Source organism: Myotis daubentonii, chromosome 19, assembly GCF_963259705.1.
Source record: "Myotis daubentonii chromosome 19, mMyoDau2.1, whole genome shotgun sequence".
Lineage (NCBI taxonomy): Eukaryota > Metazoa > Chordata > Mammalia > Chiroptera > Vespertilionidae > Myotis > Myotis daubentonii.
This window is the reverse complement of record NC_081858.1, coordinates 19,797,179-19,810,078: the sequence shown is the minus strand read 5'-3', so window position 1 is coordinate 19,810,078 and position 12,900 is coordinate 19,797,179. Positions and strand designations below refer to the sequence as shown.

Here is a 12,900-nt window from a genome sequence, read left to right as displayed (position 1 = left end):
GTCTATGTAATAGTTTTCCTTCTAAGCAGATGTTCTCATGTATCATCTTACATGACTGAAAGGTGGTATCCTTGGCCCCTTTCTACAAAGCACCAGCCTGGCCCGGCTCCCTTCAATCCGGCACACCACTAAGAACGCATAGCCCTCTGCCCAGGGAAAGACTTTTTGGTGGAGGAAAAGTCTTTCCCCGAGTCATAGAAGGAGAATGCCTTCAGAGGGGGACCCCACCTGAGACCACCGATGGACTGTGGGGTGAGCGGAGATTGTGTCTGGACTAGCAGCATCCTGGCTGTGGAAGGGCTGAGAGACAGCGGGGCCTGTAGGCTGGGCGGCTGCCGAGCGCTCGGGCACAACAGCCGGCTGGGCGTCCAGGCTGCTGCCAACGGAATGAGTTTCCATTTCTCAGCCCATTAAGCTCAGAAAACTCCAAACATTCAAAAGCCTTTAATGGTGATAAACTAGCATCAAGCCCACCATGCCACCATCCCCCACCCCCATCCCTTCCCAATGAAGCTCTACCCCAGCTCCAAATCCAGGGTCCCCAAATTCCTCTGACTGTATGTGGGAGGGATTCTAAGGGTGCAGAAATGGGTGACAGCACCGAAGCCCAGGTGAGCGGAAGTGGTCTATGCAGGGGGCGCTTTAGGCCTTGCTGGCCACAGATGTGGAGATTCTCGAAGGTTCACACCACAGCAGCAGCATGCGCATCCCTCTCCACTGCACTGTGGGTGGGAGCCGAAAGACATGCTCAGATAACCCCAAATGCCCCTGGGACCCCTAAGCTGCTGCTTCTCAGCCATCTTTCATGCACACTGCCACCAGACACCACCACATGCCACCAGAGTCAGTTTCCTAACATGCCGTGACCTCTGTGACCCCAAATCAACAATGCTCTCCCCTCTCTTCCCGTTCCTCCGAACCCATGGTCATTCAGTCCTCCCTCCCCAAGCACGTGGATTTCACGTTCCTTCCCCAAAATGCCTTCTGTCCCAGCCAGACCTATCTCTTTAGGAATGTCCGAGTGCATGCGTCCATTGCTGACTTTGCACACGGGAATCTTCTGGCCTGACATGGCTTTTCTCCACCCACACCCAGTCCTGCGTGGGGCCCATCCTCTGCCTGAAGCCACCTTCTCCCCTCTGCAAAGCCTTCTCTGAAACACCATTCCACAACGATTTCTCCCTCCCTTGCCTGTTCCTTTCCATTGTTTCTGCACTGCATACTTAACACCTGAAGGTACATTCTTCTCTAACTCTCTGTACCAACTAACACACTCCTTAAACATCTCCAGAAAAAACACTCACTAGCAAACTCTGTCTTGTGCATCTACTTGGTTTCACCACCAGGATTGAAAATCCATGCCTTGGCCCTGTATGTCTCCCTCAGCATTACCTGGTTATGCCTGTAGTTTCATTTGGCTGGCACTCAATACATGCTTAGAACAGAATGCTTACTAATTATCTGTCTTTATCTATATAGACACCTTTCCTCCCTAATTTTGAAAACAGAAGAAAGGGAATTTACTCTGTTCAATTTATAATATTGAGAAAAAGCTTGAATGAGTTTGTAAATGGTTAACATAGACTGATTTCTACATAGAGACCGTGAGGAGTGAGCCAGGTCCAAACTCTGCCACTAGCAGGCTGTATGCCCTTGGCCAAGCCCCTCCATCAATCTGAGCCTCTGCTCCCCTCTGTAAAAGGCAGAATCTGGACTATGTCTCCAGGCCCCTCCCCATCTATAAATTCCAAGGCAGCCCCAGTCTCTGGGTCCTACGGGAGCCCACACAAGGGAGCAGCCACACCTGGCCCCCCTCAGCCTCCTCTCACCCAGCAGCCCCCGGGGCTGTCCTTCCTCGTTGCTAATCTCATGCATGAGTTACTGCACGGCAGCTCCATTACCAGCCACAGCGTCTGTGCTGATGAGAAAAAAATAAAGGTAAGCACCTAATCTGACTGCCGATTTATAGTTCGGAGTCCCCAAGCCTTTCCCTCCTTCCTGTCCCAGGGAGGACCCAGCACAGTCCTTTGCCTGCCAAATGCTTCTTGCTCCCTTCTCGCCTACTGCCTTTCTACTTGTTCGTGTGTGTTGTGGCCCCTCTGCTATCCCTTGGAGCAATGGTTCTTAACCTTCCTAATGCTGCGACCCTTTAATACAGTTCCTCATGCTGTGGTGACCCCCAACCATAAAATTATTTTCGTTGCTACTTCATAGCTGCAATGTTGCTACTGTTATGAATCGTCATGTAAATATCTGATATGCAGGATGTATTTTCATTGTTACAAACTGAACATAATTAAAGGATAATGATTAATCACAAAAACAATATGTAATTATATATGTGTTTTCCGAAGGTCTTAGGCGATCCCTGTGAAAGGGTCGTTCGATCCCCAAAGGGGTTGCGACCCACAGGTTGAGAACCACTGCCTTGGAGGCTTCATGGAGGGTCAATAAGACCCTTTCCCCCAGTAGAAGCAGGAGTTCACCAGATGCCCCCAGCACAACTCCTTCAGGTAGCTATGGCCCCCACGCCTCTGGCTCTGCTGTGGTCCAGCCTGGCTGAGGTCGAAGGCCATTGCCATGCAGTGGCTTTGCCATCTATCTTTGATATCACCAACATCACCGGCCTCCTAGCTGGTGGTTGCAACACACGGCCTCAGCCCTGAATGGAGGTGCTGACGGGAAGGCCTGCTCCAGTCACTGCACCTGGGGAGGAACGCTTGCAGGACAGGTGCAGTGTGGTCAGAAATATATGTGGACTTTGTCCCAGGTTCAGGGCACAGAGTTCCTCAAACCTTAGGAGTTTCCTGAGAGAGAGGAGTATGTTTTCTCCTTCATAGGAAGTCCCTTCAGAGTTTATGCTAATGAGGTGGCTTAGGGTGGTGTCCCTAGATAGCCTGAGGATGCGGCTGGTCACCAGAAAGGCCAACTGATTAGAGGGTTGGATCTTCCAGCCATGCCCCCAGTGACCTCTGGGAAGGGGAAGGAGCAGTAAGCTGCAGGAAAACTCTGGAAGGAGGTGTGATGAGCTCTGTGTTGGTGAATGCAACCGAGGGTGGCACATGCCAGTCCATGGGGCAGATTCTGCCCTTCTCTGGCTCCTTCCTGACCTTCCTGTGTACCTCTTCCTGCGGCTGTTCATCTGTGTCCCTTATAATAAATCAGTGAACAGAAGCAAGTATTTCTCTGAGTCTATGAGCTGCTCTAGGAAATTAATTGAACCCGAGCAAGGGGCTGTGGAGACCTCCAGTAGATAGCCAGTCGGTCAGAAGCACAGCCTGGACTTGGGACTGACCTCGGAAGTGGGCAGTCTCTCGAGTCTTAAGCTGCTGTGACTGATACCAACTCCAATTAGAGAGTGTCCAAACTGAGTTAGTTTGTGGGACCCGGTCAGTATCCTCTGAGAACTGGAGAATTGCTTGGTGGGAAACACACATGAGAATAGGGAAGGCGCTGCTCTGGCCTAAGGCACCCCTTTCCTTCCACGTGGTCTGTATGGACACAGAACTGCACAGCAAAAGAAGACACTGGATTTCATGTGATCAAGGGCTCCTGTCAGCACCAGGTCATCCTGGTCGCCAGAGGACAGAATCCACTTCCTATCTCAGCATCTCAGCTTTCAGAGTCTGCCTTTGGGATTGCCACAGCTGGGGCACGGGCAGGGCACACCAGGTGCACAGGCGCATATTCCAAAGACACGCCTTTCTCCTGCTCTCCCCTCGCATCAAACTGGAAACTAGTGTGTGTGGCAGAGAAGCAAAGCAAGTGGGGACCAGGACAGGCAGATGGGAAAGTTACAGGTGGGAGGACGTGCAATGTAGGGAGAGGGGGGTGCAGCATTGACCCGCCCTCTGCCCCTCACTCCGCCCTTGGGCTCAGACAGGACAAGGGAAGCCTGAGTCTGGGTCTCAGAGCCTCGTCAGCCCTGAGTTGTGGAGCTCAGCAGGAACTACCAGGCCCCCATTTGTAAACAAAAATCAGGAGATACTGCAAGCAGGAGCTGCCCCGACTTCACCAGCCCACAGGACCTAGTCTGGCCATGCGGTCACTCAGCCACGCCATGTGGCCTATTGAGCCACAAAGTGGGGATGCAGCTGCCAGAAGAATCAAGATGATCCAGCTTTCTATGTTCTGTTTTATTTGCTTCCTGGTATTCCCCATAAATGGGTGTGAAATCCAACTGCCCGGGACACACCAGGATAAGGAGACTAAGCGGAGGAAAGCTGCAGAACTGGGGCAGGGCTATGGCACCTCAGAACGGGATCCCTCCTCATCCTAATTCCAGATGCAGCGTAGCTCCAGGCCTCTGCTCTGGAGGCCCAAACTGAGTTTCCAAACCTCATAATGAAACATCTGTCTTCCCCTTCTCCCCCCCTTCCCCCCCCCTCGCTAATCCAGTCCCACATCTAACATTATCCATCACCACGTCTCCGTGACAGTCAGCGAGAAGGGAAGAGCAGACGGAGAAATTAATAATTGTAGTGTTAAGGCGCGGGATGCAATCAGAATTCAGCGTGGAAGCAAATACAAATACAAACAAACCCGATATATTCTTCTGAAAGATGCTAGGTCCCCCCGCCTTCCCCAAGAGCTGTCAATGATAGTGCTCAGCAAAGAGATGAATCAGCGCTGATGTGGAGATTAGGACTTGATTCTCAGGCCCTGCCTGCACCACCACCACCTCGGAGAGCACTCTGCTTGAAATTAGAGCAGGGACTAGGGGCCTCTGAAGACACAACCAAAATCCATCAGGACCCAGTGGGAAGCAAAGGGAAGAGGAGTCTTGTAAATTCAATGGTAAGTGCATGAACTCTGAAAAAATAAAGTGATCAAGGGAAGCGTCAGCCCAGGAAGAAGCCAAGAGAGAGAAGAACTGCCCCAACCTTAGTGTTTAGAGGACTAAGGAGCATATTGGGGGACCCACAACCAACCCTCTTGGTCATCCCCAAACCAAGCTGGAACCTCTCCTTATCTGATTCACAGAAATGACCACTAAGTGAGAGGACGCATCCACCTGCAACTCAAATGCTCAGCACCCATGTTAAGGAAGGCGGCCTGGGCATGGGTCATGTAAAAGAGCAGGCTATAGAGTAAAAATAATTATTTTTGGCTTTTATGTACATTACACATTCCTATTCATATCCTGTTACTGTTTTCTTCCTGACATTACTTTTAGTTATGCTATAGCTATTTTTTTATATTTTTAAAAATATGTTTTTATTTATTTCAGAGAGGAAAGGAGAGGGAGAGAGAGAAACATCAATGATAGAGAATCATTGATTGGTTGCCTCCTGCACGCCTCCCACTAGAGATTGAGGCTGGAACCCAGGCATGTGCCCTGACCAGGAATTAAACTGTGACCACCTGGTTCATAGTTCGATGCTCAACCACTGAGCCACACTGTCTGGGTGTCCATCGCTATTATTTTAAGTTTGCTTTCCCTCAGCCTCTGGCCCCACCCCATGAGAGGCCTGTCTGTTTCAGCAGAGTGCAGGGACCGTGTGGAGGTCTGGAGTGAGGCTGACCTGGATGGGTAACCCACCTTTCCCTCTTCCTGTCAGTGTAATTTTGTACAATTCACTTAACCTCTCCGGGTCTGTGTGCTAACATATTACCCACCTCAGAGATCTTCTCTGAAGAATAAATGAGAAAACATGCCTGCAGCATACATGGTTGGTGCTCAATGGAGGGAACTAACTACATGGAACCTGCACACAGCTGGATCCCTCCACAATCAGGTGCAATGTGCCTTCCAGAATTTCAGGTGGGAGGAAGGCAGGTGCCTTTACAGAGGGGAGCAGGGGCTACCCCACGCGTCACATAGTGAAACGGCCCTAAAAATCCTCACTACAGATTGCTTTCTCTCCAAAGGGTCACACTCAGGGCCCTACTTGTCCTCACGTGACTCCTCCACCTGAAATGGGATGCCCCCACCTCCTGCCAAATGGAGCTCAAGCTCCTGCAGCCTGAAGCTCTGCCTGCGCATGACAATCTCTGGGAAGTGATCTGTGGCTCCCACTGGGGCTGATTTCCTTGTCGGGAGCAGCACAGCTGCAATTCCAGTCAGGAATATTCACCCTCTTGCCATGCGGTTAATGGATGCAAAGAGCCCAGCATGATACTGCCACGTAGTAGGTGCTCAATGGATGGCAGGGCTTGATTCCCAGTAGGAGGCATGTAGGAGGCAGCCGATCAATGATTCTCTCTCATCATTGATGTATCTCTCTCTCTCTCCACCTCTCTTCTTCTCTGAAATCAATAAAAATATGTGTGTTTTTTAGGGAAAGAGAGAAAGAACAGAATCTAGACGATGCATTGAGAGTTTGGAACAGTTGCTCTTTTGGGTGTCTCTGTGAATGTCACCACCTCCCTTTCCTGATACCCTCACCCAGCCCAAGTCAGGAACTGCTTTGGGACAAGGTGGGCTTTAAAATGAATTGCCCTTGCCCTAACCAGTTTGGCTTAGTAGATAGAGCGTCGGCCTGTGGACTGGGGGGGTCCCAGGTTCGATTCCAGTCAAGGGCATGTACCTCAGTTGCGGGCACATCCCCATTGTGGGGGGTGTGGGAGGCAGCTGATTGATGTTTCTCTCTCATCGATGTTTCTAGCTCTCTATCCCTCTCCCTTCCTCTCTGTTAAAAAATCAATAAAATATATATTTTTTTAAAATGAATTGCCCTTCAGTCACCTTGTTAGAAGGTGCCTAATTGAGAGCCTTGCGAATCCATATATACCAGCAAATGTTGCCTTCTCCTATCTTCCACCTTCAGGGCCTAGATTGTATGAACGGACTTGCGGGAGCTGGGGATCTGCCCCGTCTCCTGTCAGACTGACTGGGTCCAGGTGGCCAGGGCCACCGTCTGAGTCTCTGCTATGATTAAATCAATGTTCTAAAACCAGCACACCACTATCTGCATTCCTGTTGCGGACTCTATAATTGGATTGGACCTCAGTGATTTTTAAAGTCAGCCACAATTATATGTTAATTTCTTACATGCCTTTAAATACAATTAGCTGCTGGCTGTGAAATTTCACAGCCGACTTTCTGCTTGGGTCCCTGGAACAACTGAGATCAATCCAAATGGCAAGCTTCCTGGGGATACTCTGGGTCATGGGAAAGATGGAGGCCCCCAAAGTGGGTTAAGCATTACGACCCAGTGACCACGATTTCATAACCTGCATTAACCGCTGTGAGTCACAGGTAATCAGCACTGGCCATACATACATGCGCTTAGAGTTGGCTTCATCCCAAACCCTGAATCAGAGAAGCATTTATGACTTGATAAAGGTTCTGGGTGGGCACATGCAACCCAGGGCTATGGGGGAGGCTGCAAGCACTTCTTTTGATTGGCTCCAAGGGCTCTGGATCTCAAAGGTGAAGAAGAGGAAGATGAGTACATGCATGCCTGAATGTGATGGGTGGAGTAAAACTTTTTGCATGAAGGATTCATATTTTTTTGAAAATGTGCTACCTAGTCCTGGTCATCATCTGTATTGAGTGTCAAAAAAGAGGGAAAGAGCCCTAGCTGGTTTGGCTCAGCGGATAGAGTGTCGGCCTGTGGACTGAAGGGTCCCAGGTTTGATTCTGGTCAAGGGCACATGCCCAGGGTGAGGGCTTGATCACCAGTAGGGGCATGCAGGAGACAGCTGGTCAATGATTCTCTCTCATCATTGATGTTTCTCTCTCTCCCCGCCCCCCCTTTCTCTCTGAAATCAATAAAAATATGTGTATTTAAAAAAAAAAAAAGAGGGAAAGAACAGAATTTGAGTCCAGAACACAAGTGTGATTGCTGGGAAGTTCTAAGAGAGAACAAGTAAATCTGAAAGAAGAGGAGCTGAGAAGGTGAATAAAGACCATGCAAAGGCTGATTCTCAATAGAACATCAAACTGGAGAATTTGGCCAATTATTATAAGGCTGAACTGGAACTGGGAGTTTCTGTTTACAGAAAGACTGTATTTAAGCACAGAAAATACTCACAGGCTTACACTATCAACCTTGAGATGGGGCTCAAGTGAAGGCTCAGAAATCTCTGAGGTACAGAGTAGCACTTCCTCCCTTAGGCTTGAGGAGTCCTTAGTTGAATTTCTGAAAACTCAGAATTATTGTAGCAATGAGCAGGAATGATCTGCTGAAGTTGTTTGCTGGGTTTTATCTCACGACATAGGTGGATCTCTTAGGCTCGCAGACTATAAAGTCTTTGTCACAATTGCTCACATCAGTGGTTATGGGGGGAAAGTAGCCATGGACATGATGTTGGCAAAGAATCATGGCTATATTCCAATAAAACTGCATTTACTGAGAGATGTGGCTGGCTGTATTTGACTAGTGGGCCTTAGTTTGTCAACCCCTGATCTAGAAGAAAAAAATAATTGGGCTCATAATAATTTATGTGGTGTGCCCCAAAGCAAAGGAGGTTAAATGGTGTGTACAAATCTCATCTTCAGGAATTGTTCATGCCCACCAGGTCCATCATTTGGAAAAACAGGGAAGTTCAGTGTGTGTCCTTGTCACTTACACTATTACTTCCCTCAACAACTTCCACCTGTCTTCATCCTCCTCCCACATTCTGGGGCTGATCGCTGTACACCATCCCTGACCTCAAACACCAGCTCCTCCGTCATGCCCCACAAGGACACAGCCCTATTTCTGGGGCACCAAGGAGACCTCCCCAAGTCTGACAATGTTGCTTAAGATATGCCCCTCTTTACTTTCTCACCTCATTATGACAACTAAGGGTACATTTTCTTTTTCTCATTCATTCACTCTGATGAAGCTCTGGGCTTCCCAAGGTGACCACTGAGACCTGAATAAATCTCACAATCTGATAGTGCTAATGGGAAGGTGGGTGCTAATGGTTTAAGGCTGGGACTCTCAAACTGCTCTGTAAATACACAGGGGTACAGGGCAATGTGCCAAGATAAATATGCCACAGGATAAATATAATGCAGCTTTCAGAAACATACATCTCATTTGAATAATTTTGGAGGCAAGTTAAATATTATAACAAATTCCAAAGTGTCTTATATTAAAATATGTCTATGATATGAATAAATATAAATAGTAGGTATTAATTAATTTTCATTGTTGAGCTTGTTGCTTGCCATTTTGTGCTATGACTTCACATTATTAGGGATGCGTATGAACTCCTCTCTCATTAAGGATACTGAGTGGAGATAGTTGAAAACCACTGTCTTGATATAAACAAGTGCTTTTGTAAGAAAATCAAGGTCAAGTACAATCTCCCATAATTTCTCATCCTCCTTCCCAAAGACGTATACACCCATGTTTAGTCTTTTATGTCTTTTCCCTAGTCTTAGCTAATGAGCTACAGCCCTATTTTGGCCAACTGCTTCCACTTGTGTCCTCGATCCCAACTTTTCCCACTTTTCTCCATGTTTTTCTTCCATTGGCCATCTTTTACCCATTCTAAAATGCTCACTCACTCTCTTCTGCCCCATGGGAGTCATAAATACACGCAAGTCCTTCCATCATGCACACCCATCATTTTATGTCATGTCTTCCTTTATCATCCAATCCTTTTTTTCTTCCTAAATTATTCTTCTCAAAACATAGTCAGAAGCACATCAAAAAATAGTCTGTGATTCCTCTCTCTTCCTTCTTCATGTGCCATTTATTCCTCAACCCACTGCCATCTGGTTTTTATCCTCCCTACTCTACTGAAACTGTTCTTAGTAAGACCATCCAAGATCATATCCTGATCGCCATAGGTATAGAACATTTCAATCTTATATTACTTGAGCTATATGCAGCATTTGTTTTTCATAAAACAAACAAACAAACAAAACACATTCCCTGTTTTTTTATAATGCCAAGTTGCCCTTTCTTCTCATTTCACTCTTCCTGTTTCTTCTGTTCCCCATATTACCCCCCTCCCCAATCCTTTAGACATTGGTGAGCATCAGAGTTCTACTTGCCTCTTTCTACACCATCTTCCTGGGTGAGTTAAAATATTCTTATAAGTTTAACTACCTTTATTAGTAATGTATTGCTATGTAATAAATTACCCCAAAACTTAGCAACTTAATGCCACAAACATCTTATTATTTTATGGTTTCTGTGGGTAATAAATCAGAAAGAAGCTTAGCTGAGGTCCTCTGGCTCGAGATCTCTCATGCAGCCTTAGTCAAGCAGTTGGCCACAACTCTGGTTTTATCTGAAGCTCAACTGGGGAGTTGGGGGACAGAGTATTCTTCCAAGTTCATTCATATGGTTTTTGCAGGCTAGCTGGGTCCCTCCACAGGCTTCCTCGCACCACAGAAGCTGGCTTTTGCTGAGATGAGTGCTTCAAGAGGGACTGATAATAGAGACCCCAAATCTTGCAAGTGGTAGTCTACTCATTAGAAGTGAGTCGATAAGTTACGTATACATTCAAGGGGAAGAGATAACACAGAGCATAAAGATCAATGCCTGGGAATCACTGGGGGCCATCTTAGAGGCTGCCTACTACACCACCTGTGCTCTGATGGTCTTATGTCTGTATCTCTATCCTTAGACACCTCCCTTGAGTTTTAGACTCACATACTTCCTGCTGGCAGGACATCCCTCCTTAGATGACTCCGGCATCTCAATCTCAATATATTCCAAAGAGAAGCTGCCATATTTTCCTCTCTCTATATAGCCTAGTCTCTCCTATCTTCTAAATGTGCTACAACCATAAACCTAGGTGCCCTTGCTAGAAACCTAGAAGACAAACTTTATTTTTCATTCTTTATTCTAATAAAATCAAGTGTCTTAATTTTCTGAATTTATTTGCTGCACATTTCAACCCATTTCCCTTCTTCCCAACTGTTCACCACTTGCAACATAAAGTTGTTCATTGTATCTCACCTGGACCCCTGACCCACATCGAGCTCATGAACACTAGGGCCTAAGTAACCCTGTCCAGCACACTGCATGTGTCATGTATTAAATGCTCTCAGATTATACAGATGGAGATGAACATGGGCAAGATTTTCAATGAGTGCTGAGAACTGTAATGCACCCTCTGTTATGGTGCTGTTGCTGCTGGTGAGGATGCTGAGGGTGACAGTGATGATAATATAGAAGAATTGCACCATCGGTATAATAAACTGTGAGAACAAGTCTCGATCACAGATGCAAACGGGTTATCTCTCTCTGCTGAGATGCTCAGCCCCTGTTGGAAGTGCCAAAAACATGGGTTCTGATGCCACATGTCATCATCTCTATTTCTGCACCTGGATGCTCACTGAAGGCTGAGTCCTCGAAATAACCCCTGGTTTTGAATGAGGAAATCATCACAGTATAATTGGGGCTGCTGAAGAGCCGGAGATGCCATTCCAGTGGAACGCTATTCTGAGTTCTCCCCCATGATCTAAGATGCGGCACGTCTAATCAATCATCTAATCAATGATTCAATCATTGTAGATGTACCCATCCACAGGACCTGTATTTACATTTTCTCCAGGCCTCCATTTTTTTTCATGTCTCCTTAAAAGACATCAGAACCTCCTCGGAGAACTAAGTTATCACCACAGCAGAGAGAGAGAGAGAGAGAGAGAGAGAGAGAGAGAGAGAGAGAGAGAGAGAGAGAGAGAGAGAGACATGCTGGAACAGCTTTGAGACAGATACCATCACCAAGGGCAGCAGCCGACCCTATTCCCCGCCTGTGAATTCAAATGCAAAAAGACAGTTGATGCCTTAGGACAAATTTAGCTGTGGCTGGGCTAGATCATGGATGGTTACCAGCATGAAAATTCATTCATATGACTTGGGAATATAATACCTGACACAAGATGTATCGTGGCTGCCGTGCTCCCATTCCAGATAAGGACACAGCAGTAACAGATGGAGGAACAAGGCACTTATCTTGTTAGTTGATGGATTTATCTTTTTTCCCCTTTCCTACATATTCTGTCGTGTTTAGCGAGTGGTGGTTTTCACCGTGCAGCATATGGAGAGTGAATTGATTTCTTTTCTCCCTCCTTAATTCAATAAGAACCAGAGTGGGGATAAACAGCTTGCTGTGCTAGAAAAATTTCCAAACAGTCAAGAAAATGTCAGACTGCCTTTTCTTCCATTTGTGGTAGGAATTTTGGGTCTGCAGAGCATTCCTCCCTCAGCAGGAATGAAAAGGAGAGTGCTTTATGTGACCAGGATAATGGCACATTCAAGGTTCTCTGGGCTTCGGTTGGGACAGCATCAGCTCATTCTAAGTTCTGGACAAAGAGAGTTGTACTTATTACAGGGAAGGAAGGCAATACCCTGCATTCAAAATAACTCTTAACATGACTAATTATAGTGGCCTAAATAACTGCTATGTTCTACCTCCTTCCAATACCCCTCTAAATTGACACTAACGATATATATCTACATAGACAAATTAGACAAGAGAGAGAACATCGCCAGATGAAATACGTTGTCAAAATTGTATAAGCTGGAAAGCAGATGAATGAATAGGAACTCATCTCATCAAGCAGGGAAAGTTAAAACTGAAATGGATGGGAGAAGCAAGCTGATTCAGGCTGCAAACCTCTAGAAACACTCATGCATTTGAGACACCATGCATTTATGGAGGCTGAGGTGATGGGTGCGGCAAAAAACAAGGAGACTCTGAAAGTCTCTGTGAGGAAGACTCGCATTCCCTAAATTTTGAGATTGGGGAACCGCACATCTATCCTGGTAAGAGATGGCGAACTAGAGCAGCGGTTTCCAAAAATCTGGTCCCCAAATCAGCAGCAGCAGTGTCACCTGAGAACTTATTAGAAATGTAAATTCACAGGCCCCACCCCTACTGCAGCAGGACCCCTGAGGGAGAGGCCCACAACTGTGCTTGAACCGGCCTCCAGGTAACCCTGATGCTCAAGGTAAGAGCAACTCAAGGACAAGGCACAGATAGGTAGATTGAAAGAGCCTTTCC

The 12,900-nt window shown here is 46.9% G+C and overlaps 1 protein-coding gene across 1 annotated transcript in view; it reads right to left on the bottom strand.

Annotated features, from left to right (window-relative positions):
• Nucleotides 1-12,900, bottom strand: part of NTM (neurotrimin) — an 858,055-nt gene that overhangs the window by 777,260 nt on the left and 67,895 nt on the right. The window lies entirely within an intron of this gene.